General features: G+C 44.1%; 1 protein-coding gene across 1 annotated transcript in view; it reads left to right on the forward strand.

Moving 5' to 3' along the window:
- Positions 1–1,915: 1,915 nt before the first annotated feature.
- PRLR (prolactin receptor) overlaps positions 1,916–24,950 on the forward strand; it is a 132,884-nt gene continuing 109,849 nt past the window's right edge. The window contains exon 1 of the mRNA XM_087815307.1: positions 1,916–2,022. The gene's annotated coding sequence lies outside the window, so the exon portion shown is untranslated. The remainder of the gene's footprint in view (positions 2,023–24,950) is intronic.

Consider the following 24,950-nt stretch of genomic DNA (forward strand, 5'->3'; position numbering starts at 1 on the left):
CTTACATTAGCTAAGAAGAGCAGGTGGAGTCTGCGGTTTAACTGTATAAGGCTATGTTATTGAATAGAAGGCATCAGGTGATCATGCTTGTGCAGGTGACTGAGCTTCCAGTCCAAAAAGATCACCAGAGCACCCTGGGATTTTTAATGGCTTCCAAGTCTTGGCAAGTGGCTGCTACTGAATGTCAATTTGCCAGTTATTCCAGAGAGGCAATCAATCAAAGGAGGAAGGCCCAGCATTTCAATAACATTTTGGTTGAAACCTGTCAACAAAAGTTTGCTGCCACCAATCCCAATGCCAACAGGTGTCCCCAATCCGGGGTGCAGTAAAAGGAGACACTTGACTCAGATGAACAGTTTGCAGACCCAAGGAGATGCAGCCTCCGAAGAAAAGGGAAAGAGGGCTTCTGCAAGACCAAGGGAGGGCACGCTTTTATGGAGCAAGTTCCTTCCCCATCCCTGATTGGTCCATATTGATGTAACCGGGAATCCCAATTTGCAGTCTGATTGGGCCAAACAGCACTGTCCTCTGTCCTGATTGGTCAGAATCATACGTTCTGATTGGCCATTATGGAACTGCTCTGAATGGCCAGTGAAGATGCAATAAGGCTACAGCTGTGCAACTCTGATTGGATGGGGCGGGTCTCAGCCCATAGGTTGAAAGAGAATTCCCGGAACTGCGTCATAAGGGTGGGCTCAGCCTGCCGGAGCTCAGTGTGGGAGGCTGGCAGCTCCGGCTGTGGTTTTCCCCCGAAGTTCAGCCGAAGAAGTCCCCTGTCAGCAATGGACTCTGATTATGAATTTGAGCCCAATTAAGCACAAGCAGTCCTTCTTGATAATTGCATTTCTTCTCGGGGTCAACAAACTCAATAGCCTTCGTTTAAAATATTTTTCTTGGTGCCCCTCTGAGCTATGGAACAATCGAGTGCAACATTCATGACGTCAGACAGACACCGGCAACTTACTCATTGAGGGATAACTTTGATTCAGGCAGCTGCTACTATTTGTTTCCGTATTTTTCTTTTGGGAGAGAAAAGGTGGTGGTTGTGCGTGTCCAAAAAGAAAAAAAAAGGACCACATACAGCCCTATTAGAAAATATAAATTCTATGTCCATGGAAAACATTAGTTAAGCACTACCAGTGTTTCTGTGTTATACTCATGTGGCAGAGAAAACAAACACAGCACCCTGGAAGTTTGGGCCTTGGGGTATCAAAAAAGAAAGCAAAACTTCCTTGGGTGGCTGACTTTATTTTCTTTTGCCTCTTTCACTCTGAGGCTGCCTTCTCAGCAAAGGTGAGATTCAAATCCCTGGAGGCCCCCACACCCCCACCCCCAAAGCTACTGTTCGAAGTTATTCAGAAATATTTTTTAAAAAAAGAAATTTAACACGAGGCACCCCACATCTTGGCTGCCAGGGGAAATATCACCTTTGAGGTCACTGAATTTATTAAGCCGTTGTTATTGTTTGTCTTGTCTGTTTTCTGGCTCCGTGTCAGTGGAAGGCGGGTGGCCCTGATCCCGCAACACCAAGCTGGGGAGAATCCGTTATATCTTCGCTGCACCCCGGCTCCCCCCACCCCCTCCCTCCCTCCCCGCCTCCCCGCCTCCCCGCCTCCCTCCCTCACCTTTTAAAACTGGCAGGCTCTGGACGTTCTGGATGCTGAAGAAAATCACTGTTTTGCCTCCAGCAAGGAACATAAATGTTGCAACAGTGACTCCTCCCCTTATGAAGAAAGACTGAACAAGTGCACCGTGGGGAGCTGCTACTCGCAAGGCCACCCGGCTGCGCACCGCGGGGCAGGAGCTACGGTCCCCTGGCGGCGCCTCCTGCGCGAGGGCCGCCCCCGCCACGCCCGCGCCCGCGCCCCGCGCCCCCGCCCCGCGCCCCGCGCGGTCTCCCCGCTCCTCCCGCTCGCCCTGGGCTTTCCCGGCTGTTGCACGAGCAGCCGCGCGCCGCCGACTCCGCGGTCTCCTGCAGGAAGCGCTCGCGGCGGATCTGGCGGACTTTGCGCCCCGACAAAAGTGAGTAGCCGGGGCTCCCGAGCGCGACCGGGGCCGCGCGGGCCGGTCGGCGCCGGGGCTGCGGGTTCGAGGCCGAGCCCGGGAGGGGAGCGAGGGCGGCCGCGGGCTGCTCAGCGGAAGCCTGGAAGGCAGCCGCCGGCGGAGGGGCTGGGAAAGCCGGGACTTTTTATTTATTTATTTGTAATCGAATGTATTTGGGTGGCCTGGGTCCGCCGCAGCCTCCAGCTCGGCGTTGACCGCCGTCGGCGTTTGGGTCCCTTCTCCGAGGACCTAGAAATGCTGCCCCCTTCCCCAGCGCTTGCAACGGCACGGGCTCGCCTTTCTCCGAAGCATCCCCGGGTGCACCTTTGAGAGGGAGTCTTGGCGTGGCCGTGGCATTCTCAGAATGTAAACGATTGGCGTCAGAGTGGAAAAAAAAATTAAAATAAAAAAGAATGGGATGGGGAAGGGGCTCAGACAGGTGATGCGCCCACCGTGGGCGGACTCAGGGATTTCCAGCCGCCGCCGCAGCCGCCCCGCCGCCTCCCCTGTCCGGTGGGGAAAGTTAGGGCTACCTGGCCGCCCCCCAAAGGCAGCGAGGGGGTGGGGGGGCAGGTCGGCTACTCCCGGCTGCCCCCGTACCCCGAGCACAGGGAGGCGGGTTGAGGGGCACAGGAATTCCAGCCCGAGGGGAAGTCGGGCAAACTCCGGGAACAGGGGGAGCCAGAGCGAGGTGCGAGGGCCGGAGCCCTAGTTCTTTGAGTAGGAAAATATCCTTTTAGTGGCTCTGCCAGCATCCCGGGGAAGCAGCCCGCCTGCCCTCATGACAGGCCGTCTAGGGGTTCCCGTGACGGGGCTGGAAAAGGTTGCTGGGCGTTATTATCAGTCTGGGGGGGCTCGTTTGTCTTCATTCGCCAGGTTGGCGGGCAAAGGTGCTTCTTGGTCAACCCAGTGCTGCTGGTCCGAGCCCTGTCCCCGGCTTGCAAGCTTGGGCAAGACGCTTCTCTTCTCTGGGCCTCAGATTTCTTTGCAATAGTTAAGAAATTAATTACTCCATATATAATATATATATCCCATTAACTATTATATGCGTGCATATGTGTGTGTGTGTGTGTAGGTAGAAGTGCAAGGAAAAAGCACATGGGGAAATTTTAATTTTAGTGGTTCTTTAAAATTGGAGGGCTCTTTTTAGAACTAGCTCTGAGCCTTCTTCAGCAGTAGGTGTAGGGGGAATGTTCTTAGGAAAGTACGTAAAAATTTGCAGGCAACCCCTGATGCTTCATAGACGCGCCCTGGTCACCCTGCCCGGGCCCCAGGTGAAAATTCTGTGTCTAAAGGAAGCCTTCCCTTAAGGCCAACCGGGCAGCTTCTGCTGGCTGCTGGGCTGGCCCTGGGAATCATCGACAGCCGTCCCCTGGGTCTGGAGTCAGCCACGTTGCTGAAGGTGAAAGCCCTCCTTCTGAGCTCCAGGGACACTGTTTCCTAAGGGCTTCACCCATCTCTGCCTCCTGGGGAACCCTCCCCACAAACTCTTTTAATGACTTCTCTAAGAGTGCTCCTCACCCTTGGAGTCTCCAGTCCTACAGACAGCCCTGGAGAGCCACCTGTGGAGGGTCACTGTCTGTCTCAAAGAAAGCTCTTCAGGTCACCCAGTGGGGTGTCAGGCAGTGGGGCCAAGGCTTGGCTTTGAACTGAAGTGCCATTTGCTCCCCAGGGTGTTGTAGAAACAGTAAATGGTGTTCTTTTGGATCTCTGCACTTTGCCTTTAAGGGACTAGGGACTCGGGTCTGCCACTGGGAGTGCCAGCAAGGTATAGCAGAGGACACTCGGACCTTTGCAGCCCAACAGACTGGGCTTCCAGTCTTGACTCCCACACTTCAGTAAGTTACTCCTCTGAGCCTCACTTTTTCTGTCTGTAAAATGGGGAACAATACTGCCTTTCTTGCACTGTTGTCAGGAGATCAGAAGTAGTATTTATATAATGTCTGGTCTATAGTCAACGAAAAACTGCTATTGTTAATGTTAATGTAAGGTGGTAAGTGTTAAATAGTTTCATGCTTTTTAGGGCACTCTCTCTGCTACAGGGCTTATGCCAGTAGAAAAATGAGTGCAGTCCGTTCTGGTCTGAATATTGTCATACATGAGTGGTGGGTTCAGCGCACAGTCAGTCGGCTTACTGCTTCACCGTCCTCAAGTAGAGCACCGTGTGTTGCCCGCAAGTGAAATCTGTCCAGACTGGCATGAATTCTTAACCGCTTTCCTCAGCTTTCTTTTGGTCCATAATCTTGAATACAAAACAGCTAGATCTTTGCCTATAGCTACAAAGAGCTGGGCATGGAAACTGGAGAGGTCTCCTGGCTGCATCCATCTCCAGATACACCAGAAACTATCTCTGTAGAGAGAAATGTCTCCACTGTCATCTTTCAAAGCTTGGCACAGATTCAGCCAATTTAACTTCCCCTCTCTCCCCTCACCTCCCCCACCCTTGATCTTGGTCCCTCAGTTGTGAGAAGTTGGATGACATGGAAATATGGGAAAGAAATATCACAACCTTAAAAGGAAATGGGGTACCCTCGAAGTACCCATTCGAAAGATTGATCAGTATAACCTGGCAGGGCATTCTTGCATGCAGAGATGATAAAGTTGATACCTACCACTCATCGAGCCTTCGAGCTATACTAAGTGCTTTCCTACATAACCTCAATGATTTTTATATCAACATTGCAGGGTATAAATTATCATTTAAACCTTTACAGATAAAGAAACTGAGGCTTATAAAAATTTACATAACTGGGCCAGTCTGCATAGCTGGTAAAGGCAAGAGCTGGGGTCCACACCCAGGTCTGTCTGACTTTGTCACTCACTCTTTCTCCCAGTGCTGCCAAGCTCCCTGTATCAGAAAGTTGCATCATCCCAACTGGATCCCAGTTCTTCTTTTAAAGAGCAGGAAAACTAAACCTTCTGGATGGCTTTAAGTGGCGTGAACATACACTTTGCATGTGACACATATTTATAGACAGCAACAATAAAATCACTTGTAGAGATTAATTTTCCTTACCCTTCCCATGTCCTGCTGTTAGACTAAAGATACCAAATACCAGACCTTGGCAGGTGAGGTTGGCTCTGGGCCACTGACTTCCTGGGCAATCTTTTTAGGTTAAAAAGAGGTATGGAAGTTCCATTTTCTCCTACCTTTAGAGTCAGGGCACCATTTACATTTACCTCCCTGGGTTAAGCATTCATTCATTCACTCATTCATTCATGCATTCATTCAACAAATACTTGCTGAGCTCTGAACAAGAGAGACAAGGTCCTGGCTCTTGTGAAGCTTCTATGCTAAAGAGAGTGACAGATGAGAGGCAGGGAACAAATATATAAATAAGATAACTCAGATGTTGATAAATGTTATGAAGAAAGTAAAGAGAGGCTGGGGACTAGAGTGTACCAGGTCTTTTGAGGCAACTTTAAATAAGGCAGCCAGAGAAATTTTCCATAAGAACTTTATGTTCACCCTTAAATTTAAACTTGCATGATAAGAGGGGACCAAGCCATGAAGGTCTGGGGAAAGGGCTGCTTTAGCAGAAGAAACCTCAAAGGAAAAATCCAGAAGTATAACACATGAAGCAGTAGAGCCTCAAATACAATGAAATGGCCCCTTAAAAATCAAGTAGGGTTTTATATGGGGGAAATTATTGTTTCAATGCCTATTATACTATTCTAAGCTGTGCTGTATACTTTACACTTATTTAATCTCCGCAACAATCTGGTGAGGTAGCTACTTTTGTCCTGATTTAATAGCTGAAAAAAACTAAGACTCCTGGAGAATAGACAGCTAGCCCACAGTTGCAAAGCTAGTATTTGAACCCCATAGTCTGTTTTGCTCCAAAGCCCAAAACTTTTTGCTAATTTAGCAGCATGTGGCCTTTAAAATAATCTCTTCTAGGAGAAAATGAAAATATCAAACGTATGTTAGGTAGCTAAATTTGGACAATGATTTCTATCTGCTGTCCCAGATTCATCAGTGTGTCTAAACCCGTGCTGTGCAATACGGAGCATTAGCCACAAGTGGCTATCAGGTACTTGAAATGTGACTAGTCCAGATTGAGATGTGCCGAAAGAATAAAACACACCTTAGATTTCAAAGAACAAATACCCCCCAAAATCTCATCAATTTTCATATTGATTACATGTTAGAATGATTATATTTTCGATGTATTGGTTTAGATGAAATATATTAAAAATAATTTCATCTGTTACCTTTTAATATTTTTAATGTGGATAAATTTAAATCACACTTGCAGCTCACATTATATTTCCACTGAACAGCACTGCTATAGAATAATAATTTGACAAAGATACGGTAAGAAATTTTTCTTCCTTCTTCCTAACATAACTGTTCCTCTGTTCTTGACTCAAGACTTCATCTCAAGTCTGTTCCCAAATTCAGTTATTCGGTGAAGCAGGAAACAAAGAAAAAGAGGCCTCCCTACGCCCACCCCTGAGCTCATTCTTCTGCTGGGCAGGTGATAATTTGCAGCCCATTTTATCATGTCACTGTTGGATTTGATGAAATAGACCCTGTAGTTCCATTCGTCATCTCCCAATCTCTTACTCAGGCAAATTGCAAGAGACTTTCAGACATCCTATGACCAAAGGGTCATTTGGAATCTGGGTTTACAGTTTTTACTTTATCTTTTTATTATTTTTATTTGTTTGTTTGACTCTTGTTGAAAATATTACAGCTGTCCCCCTATTGATCCCCTCCACCCCACATCCCCCCCCCCCCCCCCCCGCCAGGCCTTCCCCATACCAACATCTGTGTCCATGGGTTGGGCTTATAAGCATGTAAGTTCTTTGAGTAATCTCTCCCCACCCACTCCCCTCCGACATCCCTCAGCTTGTTCCATGCTTCTGTGTCTCCACACCCTGGTCAACACCTGTCCTTTGTTAACTTGTTGATGGCAGCCATTCTGACAAGTGTGAAATGATACCTCATTGTGGTTTTAATTTGCATCTCTCTGATGATTAGTGACTTGAGCATTTTTTCATATGCTCTTAGCCAACTGCATGTCCTCTTTGGAGAAGTGTCTGTTTAGGTCCTTTACCCATTTACAGTTTTTACTTTAAATCATTTCCCAGGACAATGCTTCTGTCATTCATGGCACTTCGTAAAGTCAGACTAGGAGTCAGCCCGTGCTTCTCGTTTGTGTGCAAATTTCCTGAAATAAGTCATCTCACTGTGGTGACAAATGTTTCTTCCTCTCTCCTTTTGCTTAAAACACTTTGAATACGACTCAGCCTCAATTTGCAGAAGGGTTGCTCTGAGGACATCACAGAAGGCCATTTGGGTTTCTTTTGTCCATTAGCTAAAGTGGCCCTTGAGGATGTCAGTAAAGATCTGATTTGTTCCTGCAGTTTTATTTCTTCCAAAGGGGAAAGTAATCAGATTCCGGTATTGTGAGAGGAAGCCTCTGGCCTGGGATATCAGAGGCCTGGATTCTACTTTTGTCCACTGGTTTGGTTAGCGTTTTGCCCTCACCCGTCTTCGCCAACAGTGCTGTAGTGAGTTTGGAATTGATGAGATAATGCCACATCAAATGCTAATGGAGAAATGTGCTGTAAAGATGTGGGCCATGGCTACCCCTGATAACCTGAGGACCAATGGCTTCTGTAGACACTTGCCTGCAGAGAAAAGCTTCCTTCCCGTGGCTACAGCAGAAAAGCTGTACAAGATGCTCTTTGAGACATACAAAGTCGCGTTTGTTCATTTCCACTTGAAACCTAAGTCTGGAGGGAAATGGCACTAAGAAGCTGATAGGAATGGATTTTGATGTATCTACATCAACAGTAACACACATTTTTCTGCATCGTCTAAGCCAAGAAATCAGTGCCAGACGCCATGGGGAAAATAACCAGGTCCTTGTTCTGGAGGAGCATGTTACCTCGTTGGGAAAAACGGCATAAACATAAGACATCAGGAGCAATGTAGGACGGCAGCCAATGTTACATAAATGATGCATTTAGAATCTGGAGATGCTGGAGGGCAGTGTGCCCTAAGCCCTAAAGTACAGTGAGAAAGACAAGGCGAGAGATGGCCACTGAGGATGTGAGGCCATCAAATGCCGACGTGGAGACAGGAAGAGAGGGCGCTCGGAGTAAAGAGAAACGCACACGTGGCGTGGAGGCGGAAACGTGTGCGGAGTGTTTGGTGATCTGAAAGAGAACAGTTGGAATCACAGGGAAGCTTTTAAAAACGACTGATGCCCTCGCCCCATCTCCAGCGTTTTCATTTAATCAGGTTAGGGGTGGGGCATGCGTGTCAGAGTATTCCAATGGGAAGCCAGAGTTGAAAATCCCTGAGCAAAAACACCAGGTCTTTAGATAATACCATGGGAAATAAAATTAAAAGGGTACTATTTTAAAGAGCATTTGATGGACAATCAAGATGTGTGGTCTTTACTTTGTAGAAATTTTATATACAAATATATTTCTCTGTAGTCGTTTTCACTCACAGATACGTTGTTTGTAGTGATTCCGTGAACTGGGATGTTGTAAATAAAAGGTGTAACCAGCTGCCAATTCCCATATGCTGTGTACTTCTGGGGTGCCCTGCGGTGAACCTGAGCTAAGGATGGGGCAGTTGGTATCTCACAGCTGCTCCTATTGACCAGACTTTGTGTAATCACTGCAAAGGGCTTTATTATCACGCCCATTAGTGCCAACATTACAATAGCTATTTCATTACAATCTGTGATCTCCCCACACTTTTCCCATTTTACAAATTAGGAAATGGAGTTTAATTAGTTGCCTTGGGCCTTGAGCGTGCTGGCAACAAAGGTGAGAGCAGAATTCTCAGCCATTGAATTCCACTTAATCTTATTTGGCTCCCGAAGAAAGTTTGCCCAGTCTCCTGTTACAGAATACTCTGTACCTGGCAGTGTTATTTTTTCAATGAATGAATTAGTGATGTGGACCAGTAGGTAAAAGACGACTAGTCTGGCTGAGCTGCCAACAGTGTGATGAGCGTTAGCGGCCCCTCTGCAGGCAGCCACGGGGTCCCAGGAGCCTGCGTGGACCCTAGTGAGCTTCCATTCGAGTGAAAGCTTGGTCGTGCACACTCACAGCTCATCCACTCCCACCTCTGGGACATGAAGGCCCCCTGGCCCCAGCGCTTTCTAGCGATTCTGATTCCTCTTTTCCAAAGCTTCTATTCACTGAATATTGACTTTTGTTATGCACCTGAAAAAAGAAAGAAAAAAAAAAAAGAGAGAGAAGAAAGCCCAGCAATTTTTACAGCTGCGTTTTAAAAGAATTCTTTGTATCGTATGTCTTGTTCTGGGTTTATTGCCAGTGGTGAGGCTGGGAGATCTTTATGAAGGGTAGCAGGAAAAAAGCTAGAGTCTTGGCACTGCAGCCTCTTTTGGATGAAAAGATAGGTCAATTTTCTGCCATCCCAAAATGGTCATTTTCTTTTTCTCGTCTCAAAATCTATTACTGATTTAAGAACAATTTTCGGCATCTTTAGCTATATCAAAAAAGCAAGCCTCAACGCTGATTGCATGTGAGAATCATCTTGGGAGCTTTAAAAAATACGGCTGCCCAGGGCCCATCCACAGACCCCTTGAGTAAAGGTTCTCAGAACGCACCCAGGGCATCGTATTTATTTACAGTTCTTCAGGTGACTGCACAGGGCATCAGTAAGAGCTGAACGTACGGCTCAGCTGGGACCCAGATCTTCATTCCTTATTTCTACTTCTTGCTTTGGGTAGCATGGGCCCCAGAGAAGCATCCACACCCTGTTTTTTGTGGGTAGCAACACTGTCCTTCTCCTCTTTCGAAAGCATGATTTCTAACATAATATTGTTTTCTATCTATATAATCTAATCCACACTCAGAGGGGCCCTGCAGAGCCGTGACTAAAATTCATGTATGTGCAGTTTGGAAATCAGGTTGCCAGAAACTTGATAATTATGAGATTGAGAGATAACGATGAAGCTTCCCTGCCACCCATGCATTAAATTTCCCAGTTGCTATGTTGATCTTTAGTTAACCAATACTTGCTTTCCTGTCTCAGACAGTTTAAAGCCAATTAACTTCATTCCTGTTCACACCCTTATTAAAAATATAATTAAAGCTGTATTCTCCGGGGACTGTCATTGGGTAGAATTGACGAGGTGATCTGGCCCAGAAAACTCGGTTGTATAAAACCCTCAGTCCCAGGAAATGGGTCGGGTTGCAGAGGCTTTTCAGCATCAGACTGGGCTTCGGGGAGTCATGAATTTTGGTTTGGAAAGGGCCAATTACAAGTCACCCCAAATATAGAAGAAGCTGGGTTATGGAAAATCATTCCAGGATCAACCTGAGAATAATTATCCAGGGTCCAGTTATGTCTAAGGCCCCAGCCTTTCTCAGAAAGTTGTATTATTACCAAAAACGGCCAAGTTTTTCTACCGCATTGGGAGGGAGGGGACAATGTACCACCGTACTTTTCTGGAGTTCTGAGATGACAGGATTAAGAGGAGGTATGAAACTGTTCAGGAGATTGCAGGGAGGAGATGGACAGAAGTCTGCAGTGGGCCGCACATCTTGGGCATTGACAGTTTTGATTCACTCGGCTCTTATTTATGGAGGGTCTGCTATGTGAGGGGAGCTGGAGTGGCGATGTTACTGCTGCCGTGGAGTCTGCATGCCAGTGAGAGGAGACATCCTCATTAAGTAACAAATAAATAAAATTGAATGAGGTAGTGCTAAAAAATAATTAAGCGAGGTGAAGGGAATAGAGTTTAATGAGGGCTGCTTTAAATAGGCGTACAAGAGTTGCTCTCTCTGAGGAGCTAGCACACGAATTTTAAAGAGAAAGCCACTCAGAGACCGGGAAGAGAGTGCCAGGCAGAGGGAACAGCAAGAGCAAAAGCCCTGAGGTTGGAAAAGGTTTCACATGTTCGGAGAACAGGAAGCAGAACAGTGTGGTCGGTCCCTACGCAGGGAGGGGCAGTGTCGGGCAGGAAAGCAGCCTGGAGGTGGTGGGATGCAGTTAGGATTTTAGGTGTTCTAAGGAAATAAATTTTAAGTAGGGGAGTAAAGTGTTTTACATGCATTTTAGAGGTGGCTCGGGCTTCTGTATGGAGAATGGACTGTGGACTGGAAGCAGAGGGAGAACGTGGGAGGCTGATCAGGAGTAAAGCATGAGACGAAGATAGAGCCATCAGGGTGGTAGCCTGGGGTCGAGTGCTGGGATCCCGAGCCAGCTTGAAGGGGACCAGCTTGGCATTCAGATGGACAGGGCCAATACAAGGGACAGCAGGCCTGCTCCTGGCTGAGACCGGTCTCCTGCCTCTTTCTGGCTGGAGCCGCTGGTTGTGAACCGAAATGGAACCACCTCAGGTGTTGTTTGGAAACATGAGGGACTTTGACCTTAACTTGTTTAAGCAAAAAGACTGAATTCCTGTCCAAGGCAACATAACTGTTTGCTGCTTTTTGACTCCTAACCATAAAAAGTTCATCCTGTCTCCTAAGACCATTCCTATGGGTTTTGTGTTTTTTGATTACCGTGCTTTTCCTAAGTGCTGAAAATGTCCCTTTCCCATCGCTGGCTTCTCTCTTCTCTGAGTATTTCGATGCTTCGGCTGTGCTTCCTGAGTCCTTCCTTCCAGCTGTCGGACGTTTACACGCGGTGTTTTGCAGTTGGAGGGTTTCTCCGTATAAGTGCTAACACCATAGTAGCAAGCTTTCAATGAGCACTTACTATACTCAAGGCGTTGTTTTTAGAATTTCACATTTTAACTCTAATCCTCCCAGTCACCCTTTGAGTGAGTCCTCTAATTACTATTATTATTTTATAAATGAAGATGTCATTTGCTCAGGATCACACAGCTGGTGAGCAGCAAAGCCAGGACCTGACCTGAGTGCGACCGAAGAGCTCCAGGCTCTTGGTCACGTCAGAGCTGTGCCACTTCCCATCTGTCTCCTTTGCACTCTCTCCTATATAACTAACGCTGTTACCTTCAGATTTAGACTTGCTTCTCCTGAAAAAGTCCACACAGCACCACTAGGAGGCACTTCTTTGGGGCAAGGAAATGGGTCTGGAGGGGAAATGGCATAATCTAGAGGCTGGGTGCTGCAGCCCCTTTCCAGGATGTCTCACATCTAAACCACCTGCCATCTGCCAGGAAGCAGGATGAACCCCACCGGGGGAGCTGGCTGGACAAAGTTGCCAACAGCAGAGAACATTCAATGAAATGCCCCCTCGTCTCCTCACCCCCTCTTCTGCCCATTACTTTAGTTTCTGTGTGGTGCCCACCTACCTGTCCCTTCTCAAAGGACCGAAGAAATTGATGTTATTCAGTAGCCGTGCAGCAAATTCTAGCTGCTCTCCCGGGTCATTTGAGGCTGGCCCTTAGAAACTAACAAAAAGAGTCATTAATTCATTTGTTATCACATTTTTGCTTTAAAAATATTGAAGATTCGATCCAGAGGTTTATTATTAGAAGTGAAAAAAGCCTGGGGAACACAATAGTTCATGTTATCTTTCTACCTTTCACTGCATATCTACTTCCAGAAAATTCTTCTCTCATAATCAGCAGAACAGAAACAGACCTTCTCCTCTGCCTAATGGTAGTAACAGCAAGTTGAACAGAACTGAGGTTTATACAAAGACACTCATTAAGGTTTTTTAACCCTGTTAATGAATACTTCAGCAATGACAGTAAAGGCAGGAGTTGTGGTAATTCATTTCCTATGCTGAGTTTTAACTTGTTACGTCAATTAAGTAGAAGGCTTTTTTTTTGCTGCAAGTGCTGTAGGGTTTATAACGATTGTCATGCCTTCATTGGAAATGTTGAATTTCTCTCATCATCAGTATGTTCATTCCACTGCTAGGTTTTCAATAAAAATGTTACTTTTCAATGTCGTACAGTACATGTTAGATATTTCCTATGGTGACCTTAACCTCCCAATTCAAAACTACTAAGGAAAAAGAGAACTGTAGTTATAGTTGCTTTAGACCTTCATCTCATTTAAGTTGGGAAGGTTGCAATCCAATAGCACTTAATTAAAGAAAGTTTGGAAGCTACTTCAAGTCTTTGAATATCCCCAATATCTCAGAATCCTACTACTGGATTAATTTTTAAAAAATCATCTTCAAACCAATAAGATAAATTCCTCCTTTATTGGACAGTTTTGACTAAATATTCAGCAGAAAGTGAGGGTGAATATCTACCAAATGTGGGCATGTCCTAAAACCAAGTCATTCAAAGATCAGAGCAATGTGCTGGCAGCTATGTGATCATTAGGGTGACTCCATCACCTCATTGGGGTTTTGACTGGCTGAGTTTCATTTTCCTTTTAGCAAACTTTTCTGATTTTACTTTTCAGAGGACATCACTGAACCCATAACACTGTTCAGATCTGTGACTTTTACATTTCTGTTTACTTTTGTACATGGTTTGAAATTCAAGGTACAAAAGAGTATTCAATGAAAACACACCTTCCCTTCCCTGTCCCACAGCCACCCATTGCCCTCACAGGCAATCACTCTTATTAGGTCATTATCAAAAACACACCCTGTATATGATTATGGGCTAGATGTCCTCTTTTAGTTATTTTACATCCGAGATGCTATGACTCTGTGAAGCCAGAACCTGCATCTATTGCTGATCTCTCAGTCCTACAAACATCTCATTCTTATTGATCCTGGAGCTTCCTCTCTAAACTCAAATGCATTGTTCAGTGTGGCTATTGAAGGGTGAATGGCTGTCTTTACAGAGAATGGTCTGTTTGCCATGTATAGAGGAGAAGATGAAGTTATATGAAATGCCTACCTCTGGGTGTCGGCGGGCATGTGCTTTTAGTGGTGCATTTACAAATCAGCCAGGTGGAGTTGTTAAGTATTAGGGTAAAAGTCCTAGGACCTAAGCCCACTCTGGCTCTCTCTTCTGAAGGCATCTAGGGATGTTACACACACGCTCTTTTAGGACGTTGGAGATACAGGCTCCCTCCTGCATTCAGTAAGCCTCGCTGTCATTACGGGCCACAGAAGTCTCTCAGCAGGAAAGGAATGCAGGGGTTGGATGGTCTGAAGGATGGGTGGAGTGGAGTTGAAAATCAGTCAGTGGAGCTAGCTGCCTGGTAAGATTTGGGAGGAGTGTGAGGAAAGGCAAAACCTGTGACCCAAAGGAGAATTTTATTTATTTTTATTCTTTAAAAAAATGTAGCCTCGTTCACTGTGATAACAACAGCAATGACTAAAAGTTTTGAGTACGTCCTATGTGCTAAGCATTACTAAATTCTTTACATACATTAACTTGTTATCAACATAATAGCTCACTAGAAACAGATCTACTCCCATTTTATAGAGGAGAAAATGTGTTAGAGACTCTGTAAAAAACTCGCCTCAGGTCTAAATCTAAGATTTGACCCAGTGAACACCTGAACTCAGCTGGTGAACTTTAGAATTGAACTTAAAGAATGAAACAGTTATGTAACAGACAGAGCCTTAAAAGTATAATGAATTTTAGAATGTACTCATTCTTTCCATGGCATTACTCCATCACTCTATTTATCTCCATGTGTTAGTCAGTCATATGCTTAAAACTGATCAACACCACTATGTAGTAAACTGCCGGAGGGCAAGCTTACGGGCTGACTCGCGTTCGCGTTCGTATACCCTACCTCAGAGCCTAACAGTGCCTTTCCAATTGCAAAATTCAGTAAATGGGTTAAACCTATCAGAAACTAACAATTCAAATCATCACAGAGGACAGATGGTTTGAGACCAAATCCTTGTCAGCTCTTATCAGTTCTAACTAAATCACTGTCCATGTGGCCTAAAGAAATGGAATTTTGCTAATTACCTGTATAGGCCTGGACTCCAAGTTTATAAGGGAGCCAACTCTCTTTGTGTTGACCTATGTCACAGGTGTCCATGGTCATCAGATACTAATGACTACGCATACAGTCCAATACGCATATGTTCTCTAGAGTATCATATAAGGCCTAAGGAAGAAGTTCACATTTTTTCATTTCTTTTCCACTATCATTCAGAAGGAATTATCTTTTGCTTCCACTTACCACACTAAGATGTCCCCACATAAACCTCAAGTCCTTTTTTTGTCCCCACTCCCATTCTATTGTCTGCTTTCCTCTGTCAAATGCCTTCTCTGACCTGAACGTTTATAAGAATGTGTTAAAGAACTTGATAAACCATCAGGCCACCATAGTTCAATAAATGAACAGTCCCAGCATTTGCATTTTAATATTAATCGTTCAACCTATCGTCTTCACCACTGGAACTGTCACTAGCAGCTAGGTGGGGGAAACCTATCTGGGACAGGTGAAGGCCTCCAATCACATCTTGCAGTAGCTCCTGCTGCCTTGTGTAATAACTACAGTTGTGTGAAGCTTTGTTGGTGTCCCACTGAGTTAGAAGTAAGCCCTCAATGCCAGACCCCTTTCTCCTATTTCTAAACATCAGTGGTTAGGGTCTTCCAAGAACTCGAAAATTGACCTCAGGATGAATCTTTTGTGCACCTTGCAAATGAGAGCATTCATTGGAATCAGACTAAGCACAAATCTCAGCTCCGACTTCTCAGGGGTGTGGAGCAAGTTAGGCACCTCTCCTGCCTTACTTTCTCATCTGTGTAAGGAGGACACTAGGACATACATTCCAGGGGCTGCTGGGAGAATGAGACCAGATAAAGTATGTAAAACACTTGGCACCAACGAAGCACTCAGTTCATGGAAGGCACAAGTATCGCCTTCCTCAAAGAATTCATGACGTAGTGGGGACACTTAAAAATATACAGTTGACAAGGCGAAATTCCAAGGGCATAGAGTAAACGTTGGATCTGAGCTTAGCATGAATAAATGAGCTTGTGAGACCCTGAAACTCCTTGGGTGAGCCTCTCAGTTCAGCCACTTCCCTTTCCCACTCCGTCAGCAGACCAACATGGCACTTCTGGTGGGCAGCCCTTATCACAGACTTTACCTTCTCCGAATACCAAAACAGCCGATTCCTTCTTCCTGCTGAATCTGCTTCAGGGCCGTGCCACTGAGAAGGTGTGTGACCCGTGGAAAGTTTGCTAAACTTCTCTTGAAGTTCAGTCGCCTTCTCTGTGAAAACAGATGATAATGCCTACACTCCAGGACCGTTTTGAGGCTAGAGTAAGATAAGGGGTGAGAAGCACCTCAGCTATAGTTGGCCCCCGAAATGAGCTTGCTTGCTTCTCCCATGACCCCATGCTTCCCGGTGGTATGAGTGGTGTGTCCCACGTGGAGCAAAGGCTGTGGAGTGATAAATAGTTTGTTGATTTCGTTCTTTGTACACCCAGCCACAAATGGCGGACTTTGAAGGTCATGGCTCTTGCCAAATACTTCACTGGAGAGGTAGGTTATGAGCCTCTGGAACCCAAATCTGATAAGTATTCAGGAAACCTCCTCAGGAGAGATGAAGCTAGTAGATTAGCTCAGCAGTCCTTCTCCATTTGCCCTACATTTGGTGCCAGCAGGCAGAGCAGAGCTGGTTGGGCAGTGTGCAATTCTGAGAAATGAGGAGAGGGCAGAAACACCTGTTCTTCCTGTAGTAAAGCTAAAGCAAGTGGAAAAATCTCTGGAATATATCAGCACCATTGGCAAACACAATGGGAAAGGCTGGAAATGTGCTGCAAAAATTCACAACGCTGGTGAGAGCTCTGCTCCCCCACTGGTGCTAAGGAACCTGCCAGACTGGCCTCACACGGGACAAAAGCCTGCACGGCCAGGGCTTAGGCCCCGCAGGAACTGGGCCCCAGGCACCGAGGACTGAAAACCAACTGCACAAAGCGTGCTTGTTTCCACTTGTGAGAGATGAAATGATAGGAGTTTTGTGATGCATTAACCCACTTCCAAGGCCAAACAATTCCAAAGGCAAAATGCCTGCCTGCCTTTGACCACGGGGAAGGGGCCTCCGGGTGGGCAGTTGTGCCATGGGTGCGGGCGACTGCTGCAGAAGGATCTGTTGGGTGTAGATGCTTCTTGTTCATGGTTTCATTTTGGTTCTTTCCATTTATTTCTAATTCCATAAACATGATTGTGATTAGTGGTATAAAAAGAAAACTTTCATTTGTGAACAAACTGTGTAGTAAGAATCCAATAGCAAAAACTACAGGAGATTAAAATTATAAGAACAGTAACATGGGCTCCAAATACCTTGTGTTGTGTTGTTAAGGTGAGAATCAGTAATGTTTGGGGAACACTTTAAAGTCTAAGGTGTGGCCAAAGTGGAGTAACTTAAAAGGTTGTGAATTTCTTTTAAAATAGAGTCACATGTGGCTTAGGGAAACCTTCACCTGGAATACATGTGATATTTATGGATTCTCACCAAAGTGATCAAGAGACTGATTATGTAAGAGCTTGGCAAATACATGTTCAAATGTAAAACAGCTTCTCCCCACGGTGGTATTTCATGGAGACCTACTTTACAAAGTGGCCATTGATGAGGACTTTTCCACTGATATTCATTTGGGAGCAGACAATAAATTTCAGTTAGAACGTGACTATTGTACAAGGTGACAGGCAGCTGTGACTATTCAAACAGCTCTCATTCAGTGGCCAGGCATAAAGCTTCTCTGAGAACCTTTCTTCTGTATAAGGAGACAGATGCTATGGAGAATTTCTTTTTATGGGTGAATTTGCCCAGCAAACTGCAAACATTCAACGGGAGTGAAAGAAGTAATGACACTGGTTATTGTTGATGAGAGTTGAAAATGAAATACCATAATGAATCTCATACTAAAACTTGGTGACTGAGTCAGAGTCCTGCACTTGAAGAGTTTAGTTATGATGTCTCAATATTTAGAACTTGATGATTAACTGTGGGTTTCCCCCATCCATTTTGACAGAAAGTTTAAATTCTGTCAAGTAATTCTGTAAGTAATGTTTTAGAAAGCGAGAAAGGATCTTAATAGTGCAACCCCAAAATAGCAACTCCCTGCCTTCTAATTGGTGTCAATTTGTGAAGTCTGAACGAGAGTGAACTATGATCTCCATGTTTAACAATGATTTCTATAGTCTGAGTACGATTATCAGAAAAGAGATCCAGGCATCTGTCCCTGAATGAAAATTTGTCCCAGAATATGGGTTTCATTGTGCAAAGTAGGAACAAAAAAAGCCCAAACAATGGAATGGTCTCCCTAAGTTATTCTCTTATATAACCATTTAGGCAGTATAAGGGTTGTGATTACCAACATCATGTCATAAGACACGTATACAAATTGATTTCATACCAGGGAACTTCACTGGGGGTAAAAAAAGTCACTATTACTGACGACTATGAATTTGGTTTCTTTGTGGGTAAACACTGCTAATATAGGTGGTGTACAGGAAAGTGCAGTATTTTTATCTAGAAATCAGAAGCCCTAATCTTAGTTCCACCTACTCTTATGACATCTCTTCGTAGTTCTGAATTTTATTTCCCAACAACTCCATGATACTGTCAATAGGGGGCCAGAATTGAAACACGTTAAAAACAGCTAAAAAAGTCAGAATTGAAAAGCATCAAAAACAGCTAAATAAAATAAAGATGGTATTTTCTCACCATCTTCCTAATATTCAGGAAGCATCCTTAACTTGATTACTAAACCTGGATAGATAGGACAGTCAGATGACTGGTAAATACACATTTTTGAGGTTATTCTTATGACTATCAGAAATTGCTGCCCTAGACAAAATTCTGCAGCTACCCAGAAGTGTTATCTAGGAGAACTTAACTCACCCTACTTCATGTGGACCTCAAATATGAATAATATTTGCGTGTTCCTAATATGTCATAGATAGCAAACTTTTTCTCTAAAGCACCAGATGCTAAATATTTTAGGATTTGAGAGAAATACAGCCTTTTTCACAATTACTCAACTCTTTCCTGTCACACAAAAACAGCTGTAGCCAAATGCATAAATCTATGAGTGTGGCTATGTTCCAAAAATTTAGTATCAGAAATAGTCAATGGTCCAGATTTGGCCAACAGGTTATGTTTTGCTGACCCCTGTTCTAGACTTTTTTTTAATGCCACAGTATCCATCATCTGTTGTAAATAAATTTATCCTAAATTCTGTTTAACCTATTAATATTTTAGTCAATGTTACATAGTACATTGTGAATCTGTTGTCACACAACACATAAATTTATCTAAACATTGGCTTGATCTATTAATATTTAGATATTATTAACATTATATCATGAATCTGTTGTCATGCTATATATGAAATGTTTAAAATCTTTGTTTACTCTATCAATATTTGTAGTCAATGACAAGCACACTTTGAGGTAACAAGTGTCTTGAGTTACCTATGTGTCGGATAATGTAGCCAGTCCTCACCCCTGCCTGAACCTTTCTGATCAAAGGGGTTTTACGGAATAAGCCTATTTATCCTGTCCTTATGTTTCTTAAGACTAACCATTTCCTGTGATAGCTTTTATCCTTACAGGCTGAATAGTCCTGATCCTCAGGATTTGTCCTTAAATAACCCTCTCTCGTCCTCTCCTTGATCACTTTAGGCCCCGTCGCTGAGTCTCCTCGGGCTCTGTGAGTCCTTGAAGTGTAGCAACTAGCCTGGAACACATTGTCCCAGGTTGTTCCCATCTTCCCTCCTAATGATGCCCAGTTGTGCCTTTTGACTACAGCAAGCAATAAACAAAGTTAAAAGTGTGAAAGTAGAAAGCCTAGAGGGTTATGGGAAAAACAAAATGGACTACATGGGGGAAAAAAAAAAAAAAGAAAACATTGACTCATGCAAAACACTCTGAACTGACTACTGATGTATTCTGTAATTCCTGTTGCTCTCAGCTGTGACCACAGGTAAGCTCTCTGGGCCGGTGAAAAGGGCAAGGGTGGAACCAGCACCCCGCTTTGCTGGGAGGAATCCATGGTAATTTAGAGTGACAGTGGGTCTCTAATGGATGCCAACTACGCAAAGAGCTTGCACAAATTACACATCTTCTTGGGATGGGAAAATCTAGGCTCTATTTTAGCACAAGGGGCTGAGTAACTCTGGGATGAACTCTGCAGCTCAGACAGGACCACGCTGCTAACCTGGGAAGATCTCCCTCTGCAGTGAATTCTTTCCCCTGTCTTCCAGACCCATGGGAAGAGGTAACCTTAGTGAGGTCGGTTACAGAGGGACTATGCTGTCATTGAAAGTCCTGTGCACAGGTTCAAATTAAAATTTATCATAATCATCATTGGGAGTGATCCTACAAAATGCATTAATTTCTCAAACCCCTTAGACACTGTGCTAGGTGCTAGGTAAATAATATTGAGCAGAATGACCTCTGCCCAGGGAGAGCTTGCAGTATTACGAGGAAGTACATGCCCATCAAATTCATGTACATTGGTAAGTATGGTTAAGACAACAAAGGAGAGGCGTCTCATTCTCTAAGAGAGCAACCCCGAGAAAGTGACCAGTGACCTAAGATCAAAATGGTAAGGAGGTTTTCTCAGCAACAGGAACAGCACATGCAAAGGCACTGAGGCAGAGAGAGCATGCTAAACGTGGGCGAATAGAACTACGAGGTGACTGAACCAAGTTGAAACAAAAGACGAGAAGAAGCTGGGGTGTGAAGGAGAGAGAGGCCGGGTCATGCAGGATCTCAAGGGGCGATAAGAAGCCTCTGGGGTGTTTGAAGAAGAGAGTTAGCATGATCCAATTGATATATTTTTATTTTTTTAGGTTTTTTTTTAGTTTTCTTTAGCATCTTATTTTTTTCTTTTTTATTCAATGTATTGGGGTGACACTGGTTAACACCATATACAGGTTTCAGGTGCACAATTCTGCAACACACCATCTGTGCACTGTATTGTGTGTTCGCCACCCCAAGTCTGTTCTCCATCATTGCCATTTCTCCCCACTATAGCCTCCTCCACCCACCCTCCCCCCGCCCCCGGCAGTCACCACACTGTTGTACAGGAGTCTCTTCTCTTTTTTGCTTAATCTCCCCCCACCCTGCCCCTCAACACCACCCCCCACCCCCCAAACCAACAGCTCTCAGCCTGCTCTCTACCTACGAGTCCATCTCTGTGTTGCCTGTTAGTTCATGTTCATTAGACTCCACGTATGAGTGAGATCATATGGTATTTGTGTCCCTCACTGGCTTATTTCCATGCTGTCGCCAAGAAAAAAGAACCACTCAGGCTGCTCTGTGGAGAATATCGTGGGCGGGAAGGGTAAGTGCCTTGGACTCCGAGGTTGAAGCAGTTGGTAAGAAAGATGAGCAGTGCCAGTAACTGGCCCGGTGTGATTTTGAAATTATAGACGGGACGATGGCCCAAGGCCACGTCCCACCACCAGTAAGGTGTCTTCCTTTGGGAACGTGTGCAAATGAATGTTGTAGCCCACCGTCCAGTGTGTTAATACTTTGGGATCTCAGGCAGGTACTTCTGAGGATGAAAAGGAGATTAAATAACTTCTGTTTAGGAACTCGACAGACATGATTTTCCTTAGTGTCTACTTGGTATTTCCATCTCCATGAATTATCTCCATCAATAAGCCAACTAGCTGGTTTATCTGTCCTCTAAGAGTGGTCAGTTCTCAATAGTGGGTCTTAAGTACCCTATTGGTCTTTGAGGGTTTGTATTTTTTATTTCCCGACCTCGCAACATTCATTTTACCTCAGGAGAAGAATATTTTCTAGATTAATGGAGTCTAAGCAGTTTGATTTTTTTTGGTAATTTAAGGAGATGAAAGAAAGTAATTTTGCCCAAGAATATAAATGGTTGATCTATAGCATATTATAGATTGGGTTCCTAAACTCGGTGAAAGGTTAGAAAAATTGATTTTCATATAGGCTTAAAAATTTTATAACCTTTTTCTGGCATTATAGAATGGAATAAAGAAAATTGTTATCACCTATAATTCCACCGCCCATTAAGAGGCCACATCAAGTGATTGACCTGGAAATGAAATTAAAAGTGATTAAGGACTACGAAGGTGGGAAATCAGTGATGGTTATTGCTCACCAGTCATGCATGTCCCATTCCACCATGGATACGATCTTCAAGAACAGGAACAAAGTGACAGAAGCTGTTGAAGGTTCTGCTCCATTAAGGGTTAGGAGACACATAAATCCGAAAAGGGCCTCTATCAGACACGGAAAAACTCCAGAAGCATATCCCTCTCAGCCCTATGATGATCACAGCTAAAGCAAAAAATTTGTTTGCTATTTGGAAAAAAAGTCTGGACCCGACTGCAATGCTGAATTTACTGCTATCTCTGGGTGGTTTAAATAATTCAAGAATCTTTATTCATTACATAATGTGAAAGTGAGTGGCGAGTCTGTAAGTGCTGATGTGAAGGCAGCTGAAGAATTTTTGGAAACTCTAGATAAGCTAATTGTGGAGGAAAACTACTTGCCAGAACAAATATTCAGTGTAGATGAAACCTCCGTATTCTGGAAACAGATGCCTGAAAGGACTGTCATTCGTAAGGAGGTCAAGTCAATGCCAGGTGTCAAAGGCTTTTAGAGGGCAGGATAACAGTCTTGCTTGGGGGCAGTGTTGCAGGCTACACATTGAAACCATTTGGGATCTGGCAACTTGAGAACCCCTCGCCTTCAAGCACATCGACAAGCACATATGCCAGTCTATGCCAGGAGCAATGAGAAGTCACGGATGGCTCAGCTCTTCTTCCAGGATGCCCTCCTGAACTGCTCTGTCAGCAAAATGAAGACGTACTGTTTGGAAAATAATATCTCTTTCAAGATTTTTATTATCGTTGATGACGCTTTCAGGAATCCTCCTGTTATTAATGATCTTCATCTCAGCCTCAAAGTGGCGATTCTCTCTCCAGACACCACCTCTTTGATCCAACTAATGGGCCAAGGAATCATAGCAGCTTTTAAGGCCTGCTACCTGAGGAGGACCTTTGCCCAGGCTATTGCTGCAACTGAGGAAGACACTGAGAAGACTCCAATGCTATTCTGGAGGGCTGAGACCTAGGCATCAGGAACCTTGCTTGGGCTTGTGGTGATGTCACCAAGCAGTGTGTGAATGGCATCTGGGAGAAGACACTCAAGAGGTTTGTCCGTGACTTCGCAGAATTTGCCAAAAATGAGAAGGTTGCAGAACTCAGCCAGGCTGCGGTTGAGGTGGCAGGCGGCTTGACCCTGGCTGCAGGGAGGATGACTGCAGGGAGCTGCCGGGCGGGTGCTCCCTGAGGAGCTGGCTGGCGGGGAGTTGCTGCTCGGGTCAGGGAGGCACAGCTGAAGGAGCAGCAGGTGCACAGCCAAGGGGCAGCAGGGCTAGCAGCTCTCAACAGCCTCCTCGAGAACAAAACTGGACCACAGCACCCAAAGGTTTCTGTTACTAGAGATGAATATTCACGGCGCATTATCTGCTTACAAGCAAATCTATGAAGGGAAAAAAACCCAAGCAAATCACCATAGACATATTTCTGAAAAGAGTGACACCTCAAGAAGAGCCTGAGGCAGGAGCGAGGCCCGAGGCACTTATCAGAGGAGATGACTACTCCCTGCGTGTCACTGGCCCTGAAGACCTTCCGGTGAGACAAGATGTGGAGGTGGAAGACCCTGTTCAGGCCTACGTTAATGTTGTGTTTCTGTCCTAGTTTCTAACAAAGAACCTTAAATAGTCCAAAAAATTTTAATTTAAAAATGGAATAAAAGATTAAAAGTAAGGATATAATTGAAGTCACCAGCATCTCTCTTTTTGCTACCTTGCATTTTGATGACTCATACATTCAGTATGTCCTAATAAAGACCTATACAGTATGAACTATAAAAATGGTAAGGATATAAAGAAAAAAATGTTTTTCTACAGATGTACAGTGTGTTTGTGTTTTAAGCTAATAGCTGTTACAAAAGAGCCAGATTTAAGAAAAATGAAAAAGTTTATAAAGTAAAAAGTTACAGTAAGCTAAAGTTAACTTATTATTGAAGAAAAAATACTTTTTATAAATTTAGTGCACGGTGTTTATAAAGTCTGCAGAAGTGTACAGAATGTCCTGGGCCCTCACATTCACTCACCACTCACTCACCGACTCACCCAGGGCAACTGCCCATCCTGCAAGCTCCATTCCTGGTAAGTGCCCTACACAGGTGGACCATTTTTCATCTTTTATACTGTATTTTTATGTATCTTTTTTACATTTAGATACGTACAGATACACACATACATGGTGCTGTGTTACAGTTGCCAACAGTATTCAGTGCGGTAACAAGCTGTACAGGTTGGCGGCCTAGGAGCGATAGTCTAGACCCTACAGCCTGGGTGTGGAGTGGGCTGTACCATCCAGGCTTGTGAAAGTACACTCTGTGATGTTTGCACAGTGACAAAATCACCTAATGACACCGTTCTCAGAACGTATCCCTGTTATTAAGCAACTCATGACAGTATATATATATATATATATATACACACACACACACAATCTCCCATTGGTGATGTGATTGGGAATGTTTTAAACCTATAGATCAGTTGTGGGGAAAAAGGACATTCTTTTAAATATTGAATCAGCCCATCAAGAAGCATTGGCCATCTCTCCACCTATTTTAATTTTCCTTTATATTTCTTTCTAAAATATTCATATAGGTCCTGCACATTTCTTGTTAGGACTATTCTTATGTATTTTATAACTTTAGGTTTTCATTATAAATGGATCTTATTTCATATCTTCTCTCTGATTTTGCTGGAATATAGGAAAATTACTAATGTATGTGTGTTTTATTTACTAACTCGTTAAAATTAATAAGAGTTTTTAGTTGATTATAAGGGTTTGTAAGCATAATCATGATGTTTGTAAGTAGTGTTAATTTTCCTTTGTCCAATAATTGCATCTAATTTTTATTTGTTGTCTTATAGCATTGATTATAACTTCATTAAATAATAATAGTGAACATCCTGATTTAATATCAATTTTAAGAAGACTGCCTCTTTGTCTAACATTTTTCAGAGTATATTCTGT

This window comes from Miniopterus natalensis, chromosome 3, assembly GCF_054644295.1.
Source record: "Miniopterus natalensis isolate mMinNat1 chromosome 3, mMinNat1.hap1, whole genome shotgun sequence".
NCBI lineage: Eukaryota > Metazoa > Chordata > Mammalia > Chiroptera > Miniopteridae > Miniopterus > Miniopterus natalensis.